The sequence below is a fragment of the Ovis aries genome, chromosome 26, assembly GCF_016772045.2.
Source record: "Ovis aries strain OAR_USU_Benz2616 breed Rambouillet chromosome 26, ARS-UI_Ramb_v3.0, whole genome shotgun sequence".
Lineage (NCBI taxonomy): Eukaryota > Metazoa > Chordata > Mammalia > Artiodactyla > Bovidae > Ovis > Ovis aries.
The window spans coordinates 37677681-37702902 of record NC_056079.1 but is presented as its reverse complement, the minus strand read 5'-3'; the positions used below and the strand labels follow the sequence as shown (position 1 = coordinate 37702902).

At 48.8% G+C, this 25222-nt stretch overlaps 1 protein-coding gene, 1 long non-coding RNA gene and 1 other non-coding gene across 5 annotated transcripts in view; 2 read left to right on the top strand and 1 right to left on the bottom strand.

The window, feature by feature from the left end:
* The window catches only part of PSD3 (pleckstrin and Sec7 domain containing 3), a 590582-nt gene extending 579581 nt beyond the window's left edge, over positions 1–11001 (bottom strand). Inside the window, exon 1 of the mRNA XM_042241260.2 lies at positions 10547–11001. The gene's annotated coding sequence lies outside the window, so the exon portion shown is untranslated. The remainder of the gene's footprint in view (positions 1–10546) is intronic.
* Positions 1–25222, top strand: part of LOC121818043 (uncharacterized) — a 124984-nt gene that overhangs the window by 87659 nt on the left and 12103 nt on the right. The window contains exons 1-3 of one of the 3 annotated variants that reach the window (XR_009598644.1): positions 18604–20004; positions 21050–21089; positions 21179–24185. This is a non-coding gene — a long non-coding RNA (uncharacterized LOC121818043). Of the gene's footprint in view, positions 1–18603; positions 20005–21049; positions 21090–21178; positions 24186–25222 lie in introns of those variants that run through there. The other 2 variants (XR_006058149.2, XR_009598643.1) reach the window with 2 other exon arrangements.
* TRNAG-CCC (transfer RNA glycine (anticodon CCC)) lies at positions 13695–13766 on the top strand. Its single transcript has one exon. It is a non-coding gene; the product is annotated as a tRNA-Gly (tRNA).

The window sequence follows — 25222 nt, the reverse complement described above, 5'->3', positions numbered from 1 at the left end:
CTGGAGGAGGGCACGGTAATCCACTCCAGGATTGCCTGGAGCTTTAGAGGGCCTTCATGTTTGCCATCATCTCCTACACAGATCTCTCAGCATCTGTATTGCCAGCTTTGGCGGCTATTTCAGCCCAAAGAACCGGGTGAGTTCACGTCACTCATGAGTGCACTTGAAGTACACGTGGCGCCAGCCAAATGGTGTGAGTCACAGTCTGCTCTTTTGTAACTGCTGCAAAACATGAAGTTTGTAAAAAATATATATATATGTGAAACGCTGCAGCATCTTCTCTTACTGAACTAGATCACAGAACTCAGGGAGCAGGCAGGGAAGCCTGTCTTGAGTGGGCCTTTCGGAAGTTAGTGCAAAAGTCCATGTTCCAGTCGGACCACAGGCTTCCCAGGAGCATATGTAGGGAGAGACCAAACCACTTAAGAGGCCAGAAGGTGCGGACTGTCACCACATCGGTGCTTGTTTGTTTGTTCCTATGAAGAGCTACTGCCTTACTCAGGTGCTTTAAAAGAAGCCAACTGAAGACCTCACGTAGCCGACAAGGACCTGCTGTATGGCACAGGGAACTCTGCTCAGTGTCCTGGGGCAGCCTGGGTAGGAGGGCAGTTTGGGAGAGAACAGATACAGGAGTATGTATGGCTGAGTCTTTTTGCTGTCCACCTGAAACTATCACAATATTGTGAATCAGCGATAACTCCAATACAAAGTGAAAAGGTTTCTTTTTTTTACAAAGACCGCATATGAATCTCAAAGCAATTCAGTTTTTAAGGGAAAAATACAAAACAACCTAATCACTTTGCAAATGATACAGGACCTTACCTAAAGCCAAAAAATATCTAAAATGACTTTAGAAAGGCAGAAAGGATGAAGGAAAAGACAAAGGAGCAGAAGAGGGTGAACAAAAAAGAGACAAGAAGAGGCACAGCGTCAGAAAAGGAAGCGAAACTGGAGGAACAGTTGGACAACGCAGTACAGGAGAGTGATTAGAAGCGCACCTTCTGCACTGGAGAAAAATAAGACGATGATTTTCTATACCTACTTTCAAGTTCACTGCCTGATCAAATGCTGTAGTTTTTTTTTTTTTTAATCTCACTGAGTCACAATTGTATGTAAAATCATTAAATGTGCATCACAGATGATAGCATTTAGAGTAAATTTTTCAAATGTGTTTCATTTTTATTGGACTTTGCTTTGGTAGCAGTATAAACATGATTCGTATAATAATAATGAAAATCAGTGTGATCTGAATAAGGGAATCAAAGCAACATAAGAGGTTCCCTTTGAGTTGGACACAGATCTCCTGAATTGAAAAACATACATAAATGTATAATTAAGGAAATTCTCAAACATATCCAAAGGCGGAGAGAACGGTAAAATAACTCCATGGGACTCGTGGCCTGACCTCGACAGTGATCTCACCGCAGCCCTCCCCCACTAACACACACACACACACTCACACTCACACACACTCTCACACTCACTTACACACACTCTCACACACACACATAGACACACACACGCCTCCTCTCACAGGGACAGCCTGGATGAGCAGCTGCTGTGTTTGTGTGTGTAGATAGAGTTCCTAGTGGAGAGACCTACACTCTAGCTGAACTGAAATGTTTTACAGTGTTGCTACAAGAAGAATGAGCCTAAAGCCCAGCAATACCAGCTCATTCAGCACTCTGGCGGAAATGCAATTTTCCACGCCAGACCCACTGGATCAGTCTTTGTGGTGAGGGTTAGTATTCCGTGTTTTCCCACATTCTCCAGGTGACTCTGAGGCACTCACACTCTGAGGAGCAATCGTGCTCCACGCTCAGGCCTGTCTGACTCTGTGTGACCCCATGGACTGTAGCCCTCTAGGCTGCTCTGTCCATGGGACTCCCCAGGCAAGAACACTGGGGTGGGCTGCCATTTCCTTCTCCAGGGGATTTTTCTGGGCCCAGAGACTAAACCTGAATACTCTGCATTAGCAGGCGAATCCTTTACCACTGAGCCACCTGGAAAGCCCTTGAGAAGCTATGTTTGCAAGCAAATCCCACATGTTAGGTCATGTCGCCTGTAAACACTTCAACATGCATTTCTAGGTGATATCACCGCAACTAACAGAAATAAGAATAATTCCTGAGAGCATCCAACCATGACTAGGGTACTTACGGGTCCTGATGGGCCCAGGTCAGTCCAGCTGACACTTGTTGTCTGGGAATAATTATTAAAATCACCCCTTTTCACCCTCAAAGTGCCCCATTTAGGATGACCCACGTTCTACTTACTGTACTCCCCCTCAGTCTAAATTTCACAAACTTGCTATAAGATTCTTGGGTTCATTTGCTTCCTTTTGTTTTGTTTTAAAGGTGCTTTTGAAATTTTAAAATTATGTAAAACATCGCATGTTTCCAAAAGATTCATTTTGGTTCCCTCCACCCTAATCCCCCTCTCCCCAAAGGTAAGCATTTTTTTTTATTAGTTTTATTTATTCTTCACTTGTTTCTTTTTGAAACTCTAGGTGAACCCATATACTGTTTTACCAGGTCTTTCTCTTCAACACTGTTCCATAGCTCAGGGTTCTGGGTACCGTTCCTCCAGGGGGATGTGTACAGACCATTCGCATCCCTTTTGCAGCTACAGGGTGACCCTTTGTATGGAAGGAACAGCAACCAACTCCTACTGACCAACATCTGGATTTTTTACCATCTCTTGCCATTTCAAATAAGGCAGCAAGAAGCAGCCATGTACATGCTGTCATTTTGTAATGATGCCAGCGTATCTTTGACATCCATTCCTAGAGATGGGGCTGCCAGATCAAAGGAAGAAGGCATACCTAATTTTTCCAGACATTGTGAAACACCCCAGGGGTGTCAGCAGTTGGCATCTCCACCAGCACCGGATAAGCAGGCCTGTTTCCCCGCTGCCTTCTCTACGGGATATAGTGTCTGTCTTTGGGATATTTACTTATCTGTAAGATGTGGTATTTCCATGCAGTTTGCTTGTTTGTCTTATTTACGTATAATGTATACACAGAAGGTGTAGCTATCAGAAACATGGAGATGGTGAATTTTCACGAAATGAGCATACCCTTGTGATTAGCACACTGACGAAGAAATAGAAAACTTGACTAGCACTGTGGAAACCCCCTCCTGCTGACTTATTGAATTACAAACTGCATCTCTCTTACTTTGAGCAAGGGTAAGCTTTCCTTCATATATTTGAAGGCCATCTGTAATTTTTTCTGTGAAATTTTCTGTTTATATATGTTACTATTTTCCTACCAAACAGACCTCTGTAGGATTCATAGGAAACCCACAAAGCTTTCAAGAAAAGTGTGGCAGCAGAAGATAACATCAACGGGGCGAGAAAAGGGTAGAAACGTAAAATAAAAAGACCTTTGGACCCACAAGCAAGAAGCAGGATGGGAAGACCACTCAGCTGTAAACATGACTACACTTTAATCCCAGGGAGGAATTACGGGCTTAGAGGGCAGAATAAAGAGCTGTCAGGAGCTGCTTCTAGAGACATGGGCCTGAGAGCTAATCAAGGACCCAGCGGCATGTGCAGGGTTTAGAATGGCTGTGCGTCTCCTGTGACCCCCCTTTCAAGTGGGAGTATCTACAGAGGTTATCCCATGCTGCCCCACGACTGTGAGCTGCACAGGCAGAGGGCAGGTAAGTCCTGCCTAGTCTGCAAGATTGAGAGGAACGTTATACAAGGAACTGTGTGTGAAGAAATGCCCTTGAGAAGTCTCAGCTGCACCTAAGCTTGATTTATTAATTTTTAAGTACTTGTTTATGTGTTTGGCCCTGCTGGGTCTTCGTGGCAGCGTGCAGGACCTTTGGTCTTTGTTGCACCAAGCAGGATCTTTAGCTGTGGCATGCAACAGCTTAGTTCCAGCATGCGGGATCTAGTTCTCTGACCACAGGTCCCCTGTATCGGGAGCTCAGAGTCTTAGCCACTGGACCTCCAAGGAAGTCCTAGGCTTGATTTGAATAACTTGATCCTGAACCTCAAGCCTGAGCCTGATATCTTATTGCACAAAATTTGGGGGTGTCCTGAGGGGCGGGGGCTGAATGCATTTTGCATAAGGAGGGCATGTGGGTGACCGCAACCAGAGGGCAAACTGTGGCATTTTGTATTTTCCAAAAATGGCCACTATGACACTCCTGACCCGCACATGCCCTTGCAGAACTTTTTAGCCCTCCCAGTCAAGAGATGGAGGCTCGATCTCCTCCCCTTGAACCTGAGTGGAACTTGATTACTGTCTTAATGAATGGCAGGCGTGACACAGGATGACTTCCAAGGCAAGGTCATCATAGGCAACATAATTTCCTCCTGTCTCTCCCTCTCAGGACACTAGCTTTTGGAGCCCTGTGCCACCTGGGAGAAGTCTGAGACACCCATGCTATGAGAAAGCACAAGCTTCCTCAGTCAAAAGCAGAGATGGCATGATGGACAGCCCCCAGACATTCCACACACTGCTGACCCCACCGGACAGTGTCAGCCAGAGCTACTCAGCTGAGCCACTCCAAGTTCCTGATTCACAAAACCCATGAGAAATGCTACTCAAGAGCCTTTGTTTTGAGATGCTAAGTTTCAGAGTTAATTATCACATAGCACTAGAAAGCTGGAGAAGAACTGACTCATTGGAAAAGACCCTGATGCTGGGAAAAACTGAAGGCAGGAGGAGAAGGGGACGACAGAGGATGAGATAGTTGGATGGCATCACTGACTTGATGGACAGGAGTTTGAGTGAACTCCGGCAGTTGGTGACGGACAGGGAGGCCTGGTGTGCTGCGGGCCATGGGGTCGCAAAGAGTCAGACATGACTGAGCGACTGAACTGGCTGACTGAGAGAGCTGGAAGAGATTTTGATCCCTGTTCAAAAAGTAAGAAAAAATCGAATCCTCTACTACATTTAAACTAAACTAAATCAAAATAAAACAGCCTCAGGAATGGTGGCTGAAAAAAAAAGTTTTAGAAATGTATTCTGGAACACAAGAGATGTTGGTTGACTTAATATACATCATCTGTAATTTAAAGTTACCTGACTGCCTCACACTCCAATTTACAACTGTGAGACACAATGCCTGAATTTGCTAGTCAGCATTTGTTTAACTGACATGAAATTTTAATCATTCCCATAAAATTAAGCTAGGCTTAAAAAAAAAGTCAATTGAGGATGACCAAGAATGAGAACAACAGTTCTCAACAATGAGAACAATCTCTAATGACAAGGAGCACTTGGAGAGTTTGGGCGGCAGAGTGGTGGGGCCTGCCTTGAGCTTCACAGCGGCCCCCCAGGCTGCCATGTGGAAAATTCAGGGGGAGGGGGTTTGTGACGGGGCAGAGAGCAACCCCCCACCTACAGAGGTCCAGGTGGGAAACCCCCGCACTTGGACCAAGGGGTCAGATTCTGGCAGAGTTGACTAGCTGCTGCTGCTAAGTTGCTTCAGTCTGTGCGACCCCATAGACGGCAGCCCACCAAGCTCCCCCATCCCTGGAATTCTCCAGGCAAGAACACGGGAGTGGGGTGCATTGCCTTCTCCAAGAGCTGACCAGACTTCCTGGAAAATGGTATGCGGGGTGGAGAGAAAAAGAAGAGTCAAGAAAGACGCTGAGGCTTTTGGAAGCATGGAGGACTGTAGATGGAGAAGATTCAAGGGGAGAGCTTGGAGCGCGTGGTGTGAGTCACTAGAGGTGACGAGGGCGCTGAGCTGCATCTCTCGAGCTATTAATGCGATGGAGCCCATTTCCCAGGACCGCTTCCCCAGGTTCCCGGGTGGGTCACCGACGGTCTGTGCTGAGTCTGGCAGGTGCAGATGAGGCAGCATCTGGGGTCTGGACGGGCCCTGCTGCACCGTGGACACCGGGCACCCAGGCAGGAGGCAGCCCCTCCCCACCCCACCACCCTCCCCTCCCTGCTCTGCCGACGGGGCTCAGGTGCCTGCAGCTCTTCAGCAGGCCCTCCTGCGGTCCAGGTTGGAGGCCCTGAGAGACAGACATGGCCGCAGTTTGTCCAGCTCGCTCCCACTCCAGGTTCTGCCCTTCTTCCCAAGCGCTGGTACAGCATCCACGGGCTCCCCTACCACCACCCCGGGTGCAAAGCCAGCAGCTCTTCACAGATGCTTCAATAGCTCCCATCACTCGTAGTGGTTCTGCCCTTCTGATGAGACTCTGATATAGCACCCAAGTGAGGTACCGAGTAGGTGCTGGCTGTGAGTCTCAAGTTCAAGGGAAATGGTCCCAGATGGGTGTTAAATTGGGAAATTGTTGCCATGTGACTGGTATTTAAAGCCATGAGCCTGGGTTAGATCACCCAAAGACAGCTTTCATGTAGGAGAGGAGGTCCAACACTCTGGGAGCTCCATGGTACAGAGGTAGGGGCAGGAGGGAACAGCTAAGGAGACCGAGAGCTACCATTGAGACAGAAGGAAACCCTGAGCACTCATGGTTTAAGGCGAAGGAGGAACGTCAGGAGGAGGCTGAGTTCGACCGAGTCAGCTGAGATGAGTTTGGAGACGGGACTGGCGTGCCTGAAGGTATTATTATTGACATTGTCCAGAGGGGTTTGCGGAAGTGGATGAGTGAAGTCTGATCACAGCAGGTTCAAGAGGGAACGGGGTGAGAGAAAGTGGAGAAAACTCTTGAGAAATTTCTTCATGAAAGAGGGCAGAAAAATAATGAGGGAAGAAATAACATAGATTAAAGGTTGTGTTTTTTTGAAGATGGGAGAAACAAAGCTTGCTTGCTTTCCGGTGGGAATGACCCAGTAGAGAAGGGGCTTGACTGCTGGAGGCGGGTCTTGAGAAGTGATGGTGATGTTGATGGGGCTAGTTCCCGGGGAGGCCGCTGGCCCCAGGACCCTGGACACCTGGAAAAGGGGCAGGAATGCAGGGTTAGCGGCTTCTTGACCAGATGTGTGCACGGGGTCTGCATGGTCCCTTCTGATGACCCACTTTCTCAGTGAGCAGACCCAAAGCCATCAGCTGAGACTGAACATGGGGGAAAGATGCCAGGGGGTTCTAGAGAGAAAAGGGCACGGCAGGTCTCTGTAGGCAGCAGGAGAGCGCATGGACCCCAGGGATATACAGGATGTTCTCCAGGCAGCCTCGAGGCCCACCCAGGGATGCTGGTCATGAACACGGAGTGAGAGGGTGTGATGAGAGTGTGCAGGAGCCACACTCAGCTGTGCAGTCGCGGAGCAGAGAAAATGAGGGCAGGGAGGGCGGGAGGGGGCGGACCTGTGGCCTTGCTGACTGAGAAGAATGAAGAAGAGACGCCCAGGTGAGGGCCAGGGTATCCCCAAGACAGTGACTGTACCAACTGGCGGCAGAACTTTAACTGGGCGAAGAGGGAAGATGGGGCATGGGGGTGGAGAACAGGTGGCCGAGTCCGTGGAGTGAAGGTCCCACTGGGATCAGAGCATTGTTGGGCTCAATGTGCTGGGCGGGTCGACAGGGATGGAGATGAGAAGTGGGAGGCAGGTGATGGAGGCCAGGGGAGGTGAGGACGGGGAGGAGAGCGGCTGGCCGAGCGTGGAGGACAGGATTACAGGGAACAGGAATGAGAGGACCCGAGGGCCAGGGCACAGCAAGGATCACGGACGGGGGCCCTGAAATCAACAGCAGGTAACAAGCAAAAAAGTGCTGAGAGGAGCGATAGTGATCGGGAGCTCAAAGGATCCCGAAAGGAAGGGTCGTGAGTGTCGTGAGCCCCTCCCCGCCTCTGCTGGGGGAGGGGGCCCTGCTGCACAGGGTGGGACACAGGACCCTCGCGGGGACAGAGGAGAGGGTGCTCTGCTAGCCACACACCCTCACAGCTGGGGCGACAGATACAAACGAGGGGAAAGGAACACTGAGACGAGTCTTGAGAGCCTCGCGGCACAGGCTGACCATCTGTGGGGGCGAGGAGGCAGCAGGCTTTGGTGGGGCTCTGCCATGACTGCTTATGGAATCTGGATTCATCTCTGGGTGCCACTCATGTGAGTGAAAAGAGGGAGACAGAACAGAAGATTTCCTAGGGTGACCTTTAGTCCATAATATGAGGTTCTGTGGGCCTCCCAGGTGGCGCTAGTGGTAGAGAACCCAGCTGCCAATGCAGCAGACATGAGACACAGGTTTGACTCTTGGGTTGGGAAGATCCCCTGGAGGAGGGCATGGCAACCCTCTCCAGTACTCTCGCCTGGAAAATCCCCATGGACAGAGGAGCCTGGCGGGCTGCAGTCCATGGTGTGGCAAAGAGTCTGACGTGACTGAAGCGATTTAGCACACGGGCACGCATGAGGTTCTATCCCGTTTGCCCGAGTGCCACAGCACCTTCAGGTCACCATAGCCATGCCCAGCTCACCCAGGCCCCAGACACACAGTATGAGCAGACCAGCCCTTACGACCCCTTCCTTCCCACCAGCCCCTTCTGTCGGAACTCGTCACCAGCTTTACTTCTCTGCTTGCCTTGATCCTCAGAGCCACGCACCTCTCGTCTTACTGGGGTCTTAACGCTCAGGAAGGGCTTCCCTGGTGACTCAGCTGGTAAAGAATCTGCCTGTAATGCAGGAGACCTGGGTTCGATCCCTGGGTGGGGAAGATCCCCTGGAGAAGGGCATGGCAACCCACTCCAGTATTCTTGCCTAGAGAATCCCCATGGACAGAAGCGCCTGGTGGGCTATAGTCCATGGGGTTGCAAAGAGTCAGACACGACTGAGCAACTAAGCACAGCCTGGTAACGCTCTAGATTCTGGCTCCCAGTCTCCATCTCCATCTCAGCCCTCCAGGATCAAGGTCAGGGCTACCTCCAAAAGCCTGGCGTCTCCCATGGTCCGGACCCTCTCCACCACCACTTGGCCGAGACTGACCTAGTGACAGGCGCCTCACATGTCTCTGCTTGCACAGGGCAAGAAGCATTTTCTGCCCTCTCTCTACACAGACAGCTCCCTCCCCCCCCCCCCCCACACACACACACACAAAGTGGAAGGGTCTTGGACGGGGGTGGCTCTTCTAAATATCCTGAGATACCGAGCGTGGTGCTGGGGCAGCATGAGCTCAGCCCTCAAGGCGGCGTCTCTCCTCCACTGCACATGTCCTTTCCCTCAAACCCGCTCCTCGCTCAAAGCAGTGCTTCTTCAGCCTGCAATTCAGCCAAGTTGCAAGAGGGTCACGGGCCTTCTCAGGTCCAGCTAAGGACGGACCTCTTAAAGGATTCCATGGGCCCTCTGAGGGTTTCCTAACTTGTCCAGGATCCTTTCCATGGAATTTTATTTCTTCCGTTCCAAAGACAAAGAGAGAGTTTCCAGAAAGCAGATGCCATCTGCCTCCATTTCAGGGAAGAGAAATCCCCAGGACAAAGAAGGGGAAAGTCCCATTTCATGACAAAGACCTCTTCCTGGGACCCTTGTCTTTTCAGTTCATACCCCCATATCCCACAGCCTCCCCTCCTGCAAGATGTGTCTTCAGAATTCCACTGCTCTGCTCTGCTCATACCCTGCCCGTGTGTCTGCCTGAGACTGTGGAATCAGGCCGCAAGTTGACCATCTCAGTTTCTAACTCAACCACATGTAATCAGTGTTACTGACACATTCTGATACTTATTCTTCTCAGGAACACATAGGTTAACACAAGTGGCATGCTTTCCAATCTTTTTTTTTGTTCCTAATTATTTACGGGCTATGCATTTTGTGTAGTCATCGGCTGTCTTTAAAGGCAGCGCTGACATTTCCCGTGGCTGGCGACTGCTCTGCACAGCAGCTGGTTATCTGATCTGTCTGGTTAACAAGTTCCTCTTTGACATTTAATAAACTGCAGTGATTTCACATTTAGTTATTTCCCCCACGCGCTTAATGAGGGCAAAGAACCATATAAAGGCCATCTTGGACGACAATTACAGAGGCAATTTGTTATGGATAAGCAGAAAGTAAAAAGTTATCTTTTTTACTTGGCTTTTTTTTTTAAATTTACATCTTCAACTTTTCTTTGGAAATACATGATCTCATTCTAACATTTTTGCTGTTTACGTATTTGTCATCAACTGCTTTGGTTATGGTTTTATCTCTTCAATGATAAAGACGTTGTTAAATAGAGGGCAAAAAGCAAAGTTTTCTTGCTTTCTTTTTTATAGAACTGGAGCTCCTTAAATCACAATAGACTTGAGTTTTCCAATAAACTCTTCCCTCAGTGAATGTTCATGGGAGCTCTACACATTCAATCGGTTGACATTTCAGAACATACTGAAAGAAAAGCATAATTCAAGGTCATCAGTTTGCCTAGATCCTCAAACACCAAGTCTCTGGCAATTTGATTTTATGCTAGAAGAGATTTAGATGGTAAAGCCAAACATATCTTTCTGACTCCTCTTCCTCCAAAGGAAAACATACCCCAAAGCAGCCCAGCAAAACACCCCAAATAACAGGCCCCAACACGTGAGGATTCTTATTTTCCCACAGTCACAGTTATAGAAAGGATAAAACTTTTCAAAGGCTCAAACGTTCCTTCCTAAAAGCGTGTTCTCACTGGTGTTTTGCCTCACAGGAAAGTTTCAATCCTAAGCACTGACTTACCAGGCTTGCATCTGGCCAGCGCCTCGAAGAGGCTCCACTTTGCTCTGAGGTTGTGTCTGACGCTTAATGCATAAAATTCAGCCAGTTCCTCTGCCTGGTATTATGACTGGGTTTACCCCTGTGGCTCCATGACAGGCCGGAACCCCAATCCCTTCTTTCTGCAAAGTCTTCAAATGACTTTCTCCCTCATTCTCCTCTTCTTCACTGCAGGCCACGATGAAAACCACACAATTCCCGTTTACTTGTGCAGGAAACGGTGTCAAACGTACATGTGTCAAGCAAAGTAGGCGTCATCGATCGCAAAAGGAAGTAGAAGCTTCCCAAGTAGTTGCAGTAACCCCGCAGCGCTTTGCCTGTGAGTATTTGTCAAAGGAGTAAGCTTTTTCAAAAACGAGAATGACATGCAAGTGTGGGCAGGAGCACTCCTGCCAGCCGAGGGAAAACAGCCGGAGGGTAACCAGACCCGGCGGCTCTGACAATTAATCCAGCGACAGGAAGTGCGCTGGTTTGGCTAACGCTGGAGAAACAGTGGCCTCTGATGGAGCCCAGATGTCACACTGATTATACACGGTGTGGAAACTGGTGGCTTATTCTGACAGTCACTCAAGGGAACATACGGAATGAGAGGGCCCCAACTGAAAAGCCATCTCAGGCCTAATTATTTCACTTTTGTAAACTCCAAAAGCACCATTCTGTTCTTATCCTCTTCTGTTCTTATTCCCCAGTGTTACCTTCGTCCTCGCAGACACTTTAACGTTGTAAACGTACTCTAATGAGGTTTAACTTTTAAACAATCAGTATTGACACGTGAATTTTTGTTTTCCTAATGTTCTGATATTCTCTACAGTGATACCATAAGCAAAAGATATAACGGGGTTTATTCTGACAACCTCTATTTGAAAAATATCTTACAACTGGGGGGGAAAAAAAACAAACAAAAAACTTCCATCTCTCCCCAAAGCAGATTTGCCCATTTGCCACATAAAATATAGGCAGATGGTGAGTGGTAGTGAGCAGCTCAGGTTCTTCCAATCCTTACTATGTTCGTTTATTTTCCTTTATGCCATTTTTACAAATGTGAGCACAGCCAGGAAATTAGTAACAAGCTAATCCAAAAGAAAACCAGAGAGGCTGCCCCCGACCCTTTCAGACCTGGCATTTCCTGGGGCTTGGGGAACTTTGTGTTTAGAGAACTCAGACCCTCCACCAGGCAGAGCCCAGCGTGTCACCTGTGATAAGGTCGAGTGAAATCCACAACAGACGCTGAAGGGACAAAGGCAGTGGAATAGTAGGCAGGAGAAGAAATATTTGAGGAGCATTCCCTGAACTTTGCGTAGCATGCCTTTGGTGGAAAACAACACACAGGTAAATGAAAATAAATTCAAAGATAAGAACAAACGAAGGCTCCGCTTGTCGGAAACTTACCTGTTAAAGATGATTCCTGTGGTTTTCCATTTAAGCGCTAGTACAAGGTCATGTGAGGCCGCACACTTAGCAGAAGACTTGGCATCAATGACCATTTTACCCCTCATGTTGCCTCCAGTCAGTAGCCCTGTCATGTTACATTATCTTTGTGTGTGTGTGTGTGTGTGTGTGTGTGTGTGCGCGCGCACGCGCGCACGCAAGCACGTGCTCAGTCACTTCAGTCCTGTCTTACTCTGTGTAATCTGGTGGCCTGTAGCCCACCAGGCTCCTCTGTCCTTGGGATTCTTCAGGCAAGAATACTGGAGTGGGTTGCCGTGTCCTCCTCCAAGGAATCTTCCCAGCCCAAGGATCAAACCTGATTCTCCGTCTCCTGCATTGGCAGGCAGGTTCTTTACCACAAGCATCAATGGTAAAGCCTCATTATCTGTTTACTAAGCACAAAGCCAGCAATCTTCATGGATCGATACCAAGATTCTAAGATAATTATCCTATTGGTTTTTACTTATTATTTTCCTCAGGGCATGTTTATGGTCGTATTTCCTAGAAGTATTTTAGTTACATGAAAATTCATAAAACATTCTCAACGCATGTTTCATGATGTCACTGGATGGCCAGTTCTTATTTATGCCTGAATGCAGGTTGTTCATTGAAAACATTTTGCAGGCCTGGTGGAAAACCAAGAGGACTTTTGGCAAATGTCTCCTGGAGGTTTGAAACCTAATGAAATACTGTACAATGAAGCACTGTTTGCAATTGTGACTTAATTACATTCTTATCTGCTTTTGTATTTATCTGAGCTGTAAACAGCTTCCAAAGTTCAGACTACCTCACAGTGAGGAACTCTGATTTCCTCTTTGTGAAGGCATGATTTCCCTGCTCTGTTTCTGCAGTATTTTCTCTTCTCCAGCCTTCTATTCCCTTTTTCTTATGAAGGTCACCTCTCCCTCTCTGCCATGTCCCAGGATTTATTCCACTCACTGATATTTTCTAAGTCAGATAGAGAAGGATGCCACTTCTTGCCCCTTCTCTACATATTCTATGCTATTTTCTTTTGAAGCAATTATAAGGGAGACAACACCCCCTAAAGATTTTAAACAGCAGTGAAGCAGGAGGGAAGAGGCAGGGCGCAAACTTTAAGAGAATGGCATAGCCATATGACACGGCCCAACGGGCTAGAACCATCGAGGTCCAAGATGGCGGAAGAGTTGCCTTCCACTGGACCTTGAGCCTCACACATTAGCATCATTGCAATATGTTAGCATAAGCTAAGTGACACCCAACGGTGCCATGAAAGTCCTGAAGCCATCAAAGATCAAAAGGTGGGCAGTGGCCCAATTCCTAGAAATCTATCCCTTCCCCCAAATCGTTGGAATAATCCTCTTGCTCATTAGCCTGTGAAATTACTCTGTCCATAAAAACTAGTCACCCCATATTTCAGACCTTTCACCTTTTGAGATGGTCCATACTCTCTCTATGGAGTGTGCTTCTCGCTAACAAATCCACTTCTTATCTGTCACTTTGCGTCTCACTGAGTTCTTTCTGTGATGAGACATCAAAGACCTGAGCCTCATTAAGTCCCAAGACCAGTTGTGTGAGATCTCACTTAAAAGACTGTGGGTTCAAGTCCGAGTTTCATGGTTTCAGTAGTAGTTGAACTCATTTATTGTTCTTCTTTCCTAAATATTTTTTTTCTCTTTAAAAGTAACAAGGCTCACTGAGGCCTTCCCTGGTGGTCCAGTGGCTAAGACTCTGCACTCCCGATGCAGGGGCCCAGGTTTGATCCCTGGCCAGGGACCTGGATCCCACGTGCTACAACGAAGACCTGGTGCAGCCTAATCAATAAATTAATTAAAAGACTACCTTCTAAAGAAAAAAAAAAGTAATAAGGCTCATTGTACAAAACTTGAATATTGCAGAAAGTCCAAAGTACAAAACATGATCGTGCAAATCAACCACATGCCCATCAACCAGGGATAACCATTCTCAGTGTTTTCTCCCAGTCCTTTTTCTCTACACGTATTTACTCTTCATAAGATTCGGAGAGTGTTGTGTCCTCCTTTCTCCACCTACCTTTATATTTGTAAGTATTTACATCCCCACATTCTTCAAATGTGGTTTTAATTTCAACACAGTTCTCATAGGGAATTTATTTCTGCCCCATGAGAGTCGCTTACAATATTCCCAGTTTTTCATTATTTTAAATGATCTTGTTGAGAATGTCTTTCTAATCATTTTAAAATTGTTCCCTCTTTATCTTCGTCAAAACAACCAATTGGGACTTCCCTGGGGGTCTAATGCCTAAGACGCTGTACCCAAAGCAGGGGGCCCAGGTTCCATCCCTGGTCAGGGAACTAGAACCCAGGTGCCGCAACTAAAGATACCGCGGGCCCCAACTTGCAAAATAAATAAATGAACTGGCCAAATAAATGAACATTAGAAACAAGAGCAACAACAAAAAGCCATCAAGCCAGTCCTTCCCTGTTCATACACGCCTCAGTCCCCTGTGAGGTGAGAGCTGCCTTCACACTTCCGTCAGCTGAGGGGCCCAGACAGATTCTGTCACTTGCCTGAGGCCACATAACTAGTTGTCTGAAATGCAGAATCTGATTTTTCCCCGCTTTCTCCTTATCTCATGCTCTAACAGTAAATCTGTCCTTTTGAACTGTCTTTTTTTAAACCCACTTGTTTTCATTCTATACCAGCACTTGCCACCCGGTTCCAACCCCTTCCTTGTAGCCACACCCCAGAGTCCCTCCAATGGGCTTCCCGCCGCTGGACCCCATTGTTCTAACCGCCCCCCCCCCACACACACACACACCGCCAGATGGGTCTTCCTTTAAGCCACTCACCCAACTAGACTCATGGACTCCTTAGTGAAGCCCTGAATGAAACAAGAACACTGCCCAGCTCCCAAAGCCCACTTTCCCTTCCAGTCTTCCTCATTCACTGCCCACTTCCTTATCTGCTCCCCACCCCACTCCTGGCTTCCTGCTACCTCCTTGAACTCTGTAGCCCAAGCAGAATATTCTTCTTTCCCCTCTTCTCTTCGAACTCTACTTGGTCTTCTAAGGACCAGCTCAGGTCTCATTTACTCCATGAAATAGAGTGAGCATCCCATTGGATTTGAAGTTGGCCAACTTGAGTTCAAAGCTTTGTTCTGCCAATTTTGCTGAGAGATTTGGGGCAGGGGGAGTCAACTTTTCTGAGTCGTTTCTGCATATGTAAAGGTAAACTGTTATACTAATACCTGCCTTTTGTCAACTTCCCAGAGTCCTAAGAAGGATGGAATGTGTGTCATAAAAGTTTAGTGAGCAGCTATGTGCTATGCAAATGGGAGCTGGAAGCTTCAATATTTTGGCCACCTGGGAGAAGGCAATGGCACCCCACTCCAGTGCTCTTGCCTGGAAAATCCCATGGGCAGAGGAGCCTGGTGGGCTGCAGTCCATGGGGTCGCTAAGAGTCGGACATGACTGAGCGACTTCACTTTCACTTTTCCTTTTCATGCATTGGAGAAGGAAATGGCAACCCACTCCAGTGTTCTTGCCTGGAGAATCCCAGGGATGGGGGAGCCTGTGGGCTGCCATCTATGGGGTCGCACAGAGTCGGACACGACTGAGGCGACTTAGCAGCAGCAATACAAACAGATGACTCACTGGAAAATACCTGGATGCTGGCAAAGATTGAAGGCAGAAGAGGGTGATAGAGGATGAGATGGTTAGATGGCATCACCGATGCAATGGACATGAACTTGGGCAAAGTCCAGGAGATGAAGGACAGGGAAGGAAGCCTGGCATGCTGCAGTCCGTGGGGTCACAAGAGTTGGACACAACTTAGCATCTGAAAAACCACCACCATCCACACTCTGAACCAGTTCAGTATCCAGGTCTGCACCACCCAGACTAGCACTGATTACATCCTGTCCCGTCAGACTCTCTCACTGTTTCATGTATGGTGATCACTTTCCCTCAGCTTCCCTGTAAAGTGAATTCCATGCGGTCTCTTGCCTCACCTCCATAACCCTCAGAGTCCAACACAGCACGTCCTTGTCAGACTGCTGGCCTAATCCTCGAGTTCCAGCTGGATTCGCGTCACATGGGACTTAGCCTCCCAGCCTTCTGTCAGTCTTTTGGAGTAGGAAAGCCTTACGCTTTGGGGAGTCCTAGAAGACACAGGTCAAGGGTAGTATCCACCTTTGTGAGTCTGTGGAAATGTACTCTCATTTTGGATCTTGCCTCTCAGAGACTTTCACTGCATTTTCGCAGTAACCCTTATTTAGTAAAGCACTTAGTGAAATCAGAGAATACAGGCAAGGAAGTCCTGGAGACATCCAGGAACCAGACCCAGAACGTGGATATGTTTATCAGAAAGGTCAGGGAACCTAATCACGAAAGATGGTTCACTGATGATCTGCTTGTAAATTACTCATCCAGTCTGAGATTCATTCCTCAGCTTTGATTATCTAGAGACCTAAGCACAGTTTCCCCTAATAGGTCCACCCCTGAAAAGGCCAGGCCTAGCATAAAGCTTAGGGCTAGTCACAAGAAATGGGGTTTAGGTTAGAGTTAAGGGTTAGCACTGCATTTGGGTTTAGGGTTCAGGTTACACCTGGGGTGTGGTTAGCGTCAGAGTAAAAGTTCTGCTTTGGGGGAGGACTCGGTTTAGAGTATAGATGCAGAATCATGGCAGAGTGAGTGTTACTGTGACACGCAGGTTGGGGGTTGGAACTAGGCTTAGGGTTAAGGCGACAGGTTAGGGTTGGAGTTAAGCTTAGGGTTAAGCTAGATTCCTGGATATAAAGGACAATTTTAGTAAAAGTTGTGCTTTAAAATTCTACTTTGTATGGTTAAGGACACATTTTTACCAACTTCCCAGGAACTAGTACAGTACCTTTAGAAACACCTTCACTCCACAGCATTCCAAGATCAAATGCAATATACAGTTGTCCATAGTTCATCAGAGTGTTTTTTAAATCTCTAATCCTGAAATTAAAAAAAAAAATTCTGGTGAACTATGGAAAACTGTATATTGCATTTGATCTTGGAATGCTGTAGTGTGAAGGTTAACTCTCTAATCCTAAAAGGGCTTCCCTGGTGGCTCAGATGGTAAAGAATCTGACTACAATGTGGGAGACCTGGGTTCGATCCCTGGGTCAGGAAGATCCCCTGGAGAAGGGAATGACAACCCACTCCAGTCTTCTTAACTGGAGAATTCATGAACAGAAAAACCTGGCAGATGGCAGCCCACAGGATTGCACAACTGAGCCACTAGCAATCCCGAAAAGGCAAGTACCGCTTTCAATGTCATTAACACCCTGAAGTTCATTTTGTAGACTGTGTCCAGTTTGTACTGCCCTCTTCTCCTCCTGGTATGCTGAACCCCTACCAGAAAAGCTGACATCATTAAAGAAAAAAAGCTGTGATCTGGAATCCACTTACATTTTATCCCCAAACTATATTTTAAAATAAACACCATATACTTTTGAAGTGCTGGTCATTTGTCAAGCACCATAAACAGAAAACACAAGCTGTTCTCATGAGAATCACACTCCAAATTGTTCGATGTGGCTCACATCTGCATTTCCAGCCCAAACTTCTTTCTCAAACTACAAAGTTGGATTTCTAGTCAAATCGCAACTGGTTGGAGAGTGAGCCTGTCTCCACCGCCCTCACTCAGTACACCGGCTTCTCATTCTCTTCCATTCTTCTCAATGGCAACACCATTAACTGAGGATCCAAAACAAAAGCCTCCTCAAACCCTTCCTCTCCTCCCACCATCCCCTCCTGCTGCAGAAATCCTCAGATCTCCACGGCATCTTCAATTAGGCCCTTATCTCTTGCTTAAATCACTGCAGCAGCCTCTTAAATAGCTCTCTATTAACATTCCTACGTTCAAGCTCTTCCCCTCACATTGTCAGCAAACGTGACATCTTTGTCATGTGACCACCAGGCTTCCCTGCTGGCTCAGCAGTAAAGAATACGCCTGCAATGCAGGAGACCCGCGGTTCAGTGGTTGTGTCAGGAAGGTTCCCTGGAGAAGGAAATGGCAACCCACGGCGGTATTCTTGCCGGTGAAATCCCATGGACAGAGGAGCCTGGCGGGCTACAGCCCATGGGGTCACGAGAGTTGGAAACGACTCAGCGACTATGCAAACTACCATCACCCACAGCTGAAATGTTGCTAAATTCCCTCCCAGGGCCTCTGCCGCGGGGACTCCCTCAGTTTGCTTCCTGGGAGTTTCCAGCCCTGCTCTGCACCCCAAACCCCTTGCACATGTACCACACTTCACTGCACTCACACTTATGCTCGTCTCGCAGGAGTGGATGGCAAGCTTCTGGAAGCTGAGACAGTCTCATTCACTGCTGCACCACCGCTGTCCTGAACCACGCCTGGCACCCAGGGAGTGCCCACAAAATTTTGCTGAGAGAAAATAGCCCATGGGGCTAAATAACTCCCGGAGATCCTCTTTATATATTAGCACATCCAGTCCCAAAATAAAACTTATGCTGTGCAAGGCTTCTTTAAAAAGCACACCCTGCATCTTAACAGGAAGTTACAGATGAATAAACAGCTGACAGAACTAAAGAGCATCCAGTGAATCAGCAGTTGACCATTCAGTGGCTGTTAACCAGACACAGGGAGCGAGCAGATCAGGACAAAAGTTCACTCTCACTGCCAGCGGGCTTCGCAAGATGCTCCAAAGCTCCCTGCGGAGGGACATCCGCACATCTCACCCCGGGGGGAAGACTCGGGCACAGAAACAGACCATAGCAGACAAGACACTGGCGGGCTCGCTGAATGCAGAATCTGATTCATACCAAACTGGTGGCCACAGAACGTCCACCACATCCTGCCTTGTCCACTCGTGGAGCATGGAGCCTGGTTGTGTGGTTTTTAGTTGACGTTTGTGAGAAGATGACGACTCTAGGGACAGTACACATTTCTGTAACCTCTGGGTGTCTGCACTGCAACAGAACTAGAGGCGGCGGGATGCTGTGTTCACAGTTTTAAAATCAGAGAGTTCAGCTGCCATGTGCATTACAGAGCTGAAGGCCCAGGAGACATAGCCCTGGGCATATGCCTACAGCCTGAAGCTTTCTCTCATAGGAAAATGCTGACCTTTATTTAGTATGCATTCGAGCTAAGTCACTTCAGTTGTGTCCAACCCTTTGTGACCCTGTGGATCATAGCCATCCAGGCTCCTGAAATTCTCCAGGCAAGAACACTGGGTGGGTTGCCACGCCCTCCTCTAGGGGATCTTCTCAATCCATGAAGGGAGCCCAGTCTCTGGTATCTCCTGCACTGACCGGTGGGTTCTTTACCACCAGCACCACCTGGGAAGTCCCTTATTTAGAACAGAGGGGCTTACTGAGAACTTCCACTAACAGCTTCCACTTGGGAAGCTGTGTGTCTGTCTGTGGTCAGAGGAAGCAGAAGCGGATGAGACCAGGAGCCAGTATACAAAGGGATCCTGGCCAGACTATGTGAATATAGAACTCTGACCACAAAGGTCCATCTAGTTAAAGCTATGGTTTCTTCTGCGGTCATGTATGGATGTGAGAATTGGGCCATAAAGAAAGCTGAGCACAGAAGAATTGATTCTTTTGAATTGTAGTGTTGGAGAAGACTCTTGAGAGTCCCTTGGACTGCAAGGAGATCCAACCAGCCCATCCTAAAGGAAATCAGTCCTGAATATTCACTGGAAGAACTGAAGCTGAAGCTGAAACTCCAATACTTTGGCCACCTGATAAGAACTGACTCATTTGAAAAGACCCTGATGCTGGGAAAGATTGAAGGCGGGAGGAGAAGGGGATGACAGAGGTCGAGATGGTTGGATGGCATCACCGACTCAACGGACATGAGTTTGAGTAAACTCCGGGAGTTGGTGATGGACAAGAAGGCTTGGCGTGCTGCAGTCCATGGGGTCGCAAAGAGCCAGACACGACTGAACTGAACTGAACTGACCCACAGTCCCTCCAGCAACCAGGCCCGATCGATGGGGAGGATGTGGATCCGTGTATGCAAGCTTCCTTAAGGTCAGCGCTGGGCGCCCCTCCGCGCCGCCGCCAGCTCTGCGTGTTCTCACGTGGTGGTGGCGGTGCGGGGGTCTCCGTGGATTTCACGCCGGGGTGGCTCTGCAGCGTCCCCCCTGCTGACTGCGACGGAAGCAGGACGCAGCGGGGGGCGGGGGCGGACCTAGAACTGGAAGCGGGCACTTCCATTTGGGTAGGAGTCGTTGGGACGCAGGTAAAAGCCTGGGGGCCGCGGGAGAAAAGGCGAAGGAGGTTAGGAACGCGCCCCGCGGGCAACGGTGCGGCGCCGGGCGAAGGAGACGGCGGTGACGGTGGCGGTGACGGTGACGGCCGCGGCCGCAGCGAGGGGGGTCGGTGGCCGGCGGAAGCTAACCCGCCGCTGCAGGGGCGCCTCGCCGGGAGTCGCGCCCGGAGCCCCGCCCCAGCGCGCGCCGCGGGACCCGCCGCTCCATCTCTCGGAGATGGCCCGCGTCCGGAGGGCCCGGGCGCGGAGAAGGAGCCCGGAGCCGACGAGAGAGGCGCGGGGGAGGGGAGGGGAGGGGACGGGGGGGAGTGGGGTGGGGGAGGGACGGAATGGGGGCGGGGGAGGGGGCGAGAGGGGAGGGGATGGGACGGAGGGTGATGGGGAGAGAGGCAGGGGAGGGGAGGGGAGGGGAGGGGAGGGGAGGGGGAGGGACGGAGGAGAGGTGGGGGAGGGGAGGGGTGGGGAAGGGACTGAATGGGGGCGGGGGAGGGGGCGGGGCGGGGGTGAATGGGGAGGGGATGGGATGGAGGGTGATGGGGAGAGAGGCAGGGGAGGGGAAGGGAGGGAATGGAGCGGGGGCGGGGGTAGGGTCGGGCAGGGGTTGGGGAAGGGATGGGGAGGGGCGGGGAAGGGGATGGGGACGGGGGAGGAGAGGAGAGGGGATGGGGCAGGGAGGGGAGGAGATGAGGTGCCTCCTGACCACCTGAGAACCACCGGGTGGGGAGGAGGCGCTGACCCCCACCTTCTCCTTCTGCCTCGGGTTTTCCCTTCTTCCTCCAAACCGCCTGGGCGCTCCATCACCAGCCCTCCAGAGCCGGACGTTAGCCGGTTAGTACGTTAGCCGGTGAGTCCGTCACCCTTCGGCACGTCTCCGCACACCCCGTCCGTGTCCCCCCTCCCCATCAACCCCCGACCCCACCACCTCGCCCACAGGAATCAGATCCCGGAGGCCCAGCAGTAACTCCAAGGAACCAGTTCCAAGGCAGAAGCATCTCAGCGGATTGAAGAGAAGGCCTCCCGACTCCCGGACCTACGTCCCTCGCCGTGGCTGGGTGACTTGACTTTAGCCTTCCTCCCCGAGCGGCCTCTCCTCTCCCTCGGCATTGCCCCAGGAGATGATTTGAGTCTGATTTCCTCAGCTTGCAGTCCATTTGAGGGAGCACTCGTTCACAAGCCTGTCCACTGTGCCTGACGCCTGGTCCCTGACTGACGCCTTCCAATCTCCAGAGGCAGCTCTGTGGTGTCACTGGGAAAATAATTAGCATCACTTTAGTTCAGTAGAGCCAAGGCCTTCCTGATAAGTTCAGAGTGACACCAAAGTGAACCCCGGAAACACCACGGGGAACTCATGGACAAGAAGGACTGTAGCTCTCTTTCCTGGTGATCAGTCCCACCCTGTGAGTAAGGAGATATGCACGCCCATTGTTAGATTAGTCTTCATTAGCAAACTACGTTTTCCTACCAGGGTTTCAAAGACCATCAGTGGATCTTGCTTCCTGAAACGTTAAATGGAAATGTTGATAGGGATAGAATGGGAAAGTTATACAGGCATCTGGGCTTCCCTGGTGGCGCAGAGGTAAAGAATCTACCTGCAGTGGGGGAGACCTGGGTTCTATCCCTGCATCAGAAAGATCCCCTAGAGAAGGGAAAGGCAACCCACTCCAGTCTTCTTGCCTGGAGAAGTCCATGGATAGAGCAACCTGGTGGGCTACAGTCCAGGGGGCCGCAAAGAGTCGGACTCGACTGAACAACTAGTACGCATACAGGCGGCTGTAGAAGTCTCAGTAGGGGATTATAGACAGGGAAACCCAAGAAACTTTAGGAGACCACTGTAAGTTAGTGATCATTCAAGAAGGCTACCAGAATATCATGGAAGGAAACAGGCTTGGTTAACTATAAAACCATAAATAAAAGCATGAGATATGCCTCAGATCATTAGGTGGAAGAAAAATAACACCACCCTTCCACTGATTTGAGTAAGTGCTATCATAATCCTAGTTTGACTTCAGAGGGTCAGACACTCTCCTGCGAGGTATGAAGGAGGAGCTAGTGATATAAACCTTGTGTCTCCTCAAAGAAGGTGGTCCTTTCTTCTCCCCACTTTCCTTTGATTATAAAACTGTAGCCCACTTTAGTCTCAGGGCTGAGCCACCCACCTGCCTGCTTGCCTATCTCACAAGCATCCTATATTAATAAATGTATTAATAATCTATTTCTTGCCTATCTCTGTGCCTCTCGCTGAATTCCTTCTGTGCTGAGATACAAAGATCCTGAGCCTCAGTAAGTCCAGACACCAAGTAAGTGAATCTAATTAAAAGATTAGGGGTTCGAGTCCCAATCTGGGGTTTGACCTGGAGAAGGGCAGGTTTGAGTCCTGGCCATATGGGCTCAAGTCCCATTCTGCGTTGCATGATTTCAATGTGACTTGGTTTTTAAAGCCTTCCAAAATCTGTTCCCATAGTGGCTCTCTAAATTCGCCTCCCAATCCTCTACAATCCTAAATCAGAGTCTGATTTCAGTCTAAATCATTTCTACAAATATTTATTGAATGCCCCAGGCACTACAGTGTGTATTACAAATAAATAAGACGAAGTCCCTACCCTAAAGGGACTTAGGACACATCAGGAGAGTCAAACACATAAGTAACTATAACATAATCGCAGTAAAAATAATCAGTAACTTTACTGAGTGCTTCATATACTTCAGACACCATTCTAAGCATTTCATACCCATTCCTTTAATTCTTACAGTACACCTACCAGGTAGGTATCATCAGTGAAACAGAAGGGAAGGGGGCAGGGAACAACCCTTTAAAAGTATAATATAGTGCAAGGACATTACATAAATTGATGAGAACCAAATAATTCCAAGATGGTGGACACACTGAATGAGCTGACTTCCACTAGACCTTGAGTCTCGATATGCACTTACACATGCAGTGCTCAATCGTGTTTGGCTCTTTGTGACCCCATGGACTGTGCATCCCAGGCTCCTCTCTCCATGGAATTTTCCAGGCAAGAATACTGGAGCGGGGTGTCATTTCCTCCTCCAGGAGATCTTCCTGACCCAGGGATCGAACCTGAGTCTCCTGGGTCTCCTGCGTTGGCTGGCGGATTATTTACCACAGTGCCCCCTGGGAAGCCTCATTATAGCACGTCAGCACACTAAATAACACACCCAGAGGTACCATGACAGTTCCAAGGCCAACCATAAAGGTAAAAAAAAGCAGGCAGTGGCCCAATTCCTGGAAATTCCCACTCCTTCCCCAAAACTGTGAAATACTCCTCCCACTTATTAGCCTGTGAAATTACCCACTCCTATAAAAACTATGGACAACCCGATACGCTGGGGCCATTCTCACCTCCGACAGCTCACACTCTGTCTGTGGAGTGTGTTTCTCCCAAAAGAAATCCACTTCTCACCAATCCGTTTGTCTCTCACCAAACTCTTTCTGAAATGAGACATCGAGAACCTGAGCTTCATTAAGTCCTGAGACCAGGTGTGATCTCAGTTACAACGCTGTCAGTTCAAGTCCCAGTCTGGGTTTTGGCCAGATTTGAGACCAGCCCACCTGGGTTCAAGACCCAATCTGAGTTGCACAGTGTCAACAACATCCTCATTCCACAGCTAAACCACAGAGGTGGTTTTCCAAGATCACATGGTTTGGTGGACCCAGTAATTGAACCATCACCACATCCTTAACTACAGTATTTGATAATGTGAAGAAGGCTGTGCTTGATGAGAACAAAGTCTTCTGGGAGCATGAAGGACACAGTCAATCGGCTTGGAGCCAGGGGAAATGACATCACTGAGACAGCGCCACTTCATTCTTTCTGTCTGTCCCACCCCCTTCCAGAAAGAGGTTGGGCCAGCTGACACCAACATTGAATACATTAATGCAGTGATAAAGCAGAAACGGTAGATCGGGACCAAGGAAACTGTAAGTATCATACAGAAATCAAAACCAGAGGAAAAATAAATTTAGTCCCCAAGGAACAGTTTAATTCCACCATACTTTGCATTCTTTGATATCTGACTGTGCTCTGAGCTCTTTGGTAGTCAGAGAGAAGACGGGGTCGTGGGCAATTGCATAATGTTTGTCATAAAGGGGAAAGCAAACCAGTTCATCACGGGGAAAATCAGCATTTCTTCAAGCTATGTGCTAAAATAAAGGTTTTGAGTAAGAGTTTTATGAATGCCACTGAGAGCCATAATAGGAAAAAAGCCCCCTGTAATGCTAGCATGCCAAATGTAATAGGAGATTTTATATGTAAATTTCTCCTTCAATTCATTGATAAAAGCCAAGGACATGGCATAAATACTACTCAGCAAAGATGACTCCATTAACGCTACTCTTGTCTGAACTCAGAACCTTCTGGTGTCTAGATTTCGATCGGAGTCCAGAAAAACAGGGATTTTTCTATGCTGGGAAGCAGGATAAAGGCATGGAGGGAGGAGAAACGACTTGGTCTACCCTGTGCCATGATTTCTCGTGTCTGTTTGGGGAGGGAGAGATGCAGGAAAGCCGGCGGTGAACACACCCTTGTCACCTGCTGGGAGTCTGCCCTGTCCAGGCTCCGGGTCACAGCAGCAGGCAGAACAAAGTTCCTGTTCCCCAGAAGCTTCTGCACCAGATGGGGGGGTGTGGGGAGAAGCAGAGAAATAGATCAGAGAACTGGTCATGGGCTTTGGAGCGGTGGAGGTCCTTGGTGGTCCTTGGTGGTCCTCCCTGCGGTGTTAGAGGTGAGGTGGGAATAGAGACCCAGGTGGTGTGCATGGAGGTGGGAACAGGGGTTGAAGAGTGGAAAGTGAGGATCACAACTCTTTTAGGAGGTTTCTTGTGGAGGGGATGGGGGGATCTGGTGCTGGAGGGGGACGAGGATAGAAGAAAACATCTTCAAAAATAGTGGTTGATATTAAGGTGTGTGTGTGTGTGTGTGTGTGTGTGTGTGTATCAGAATAACCCAGTAAATAGAA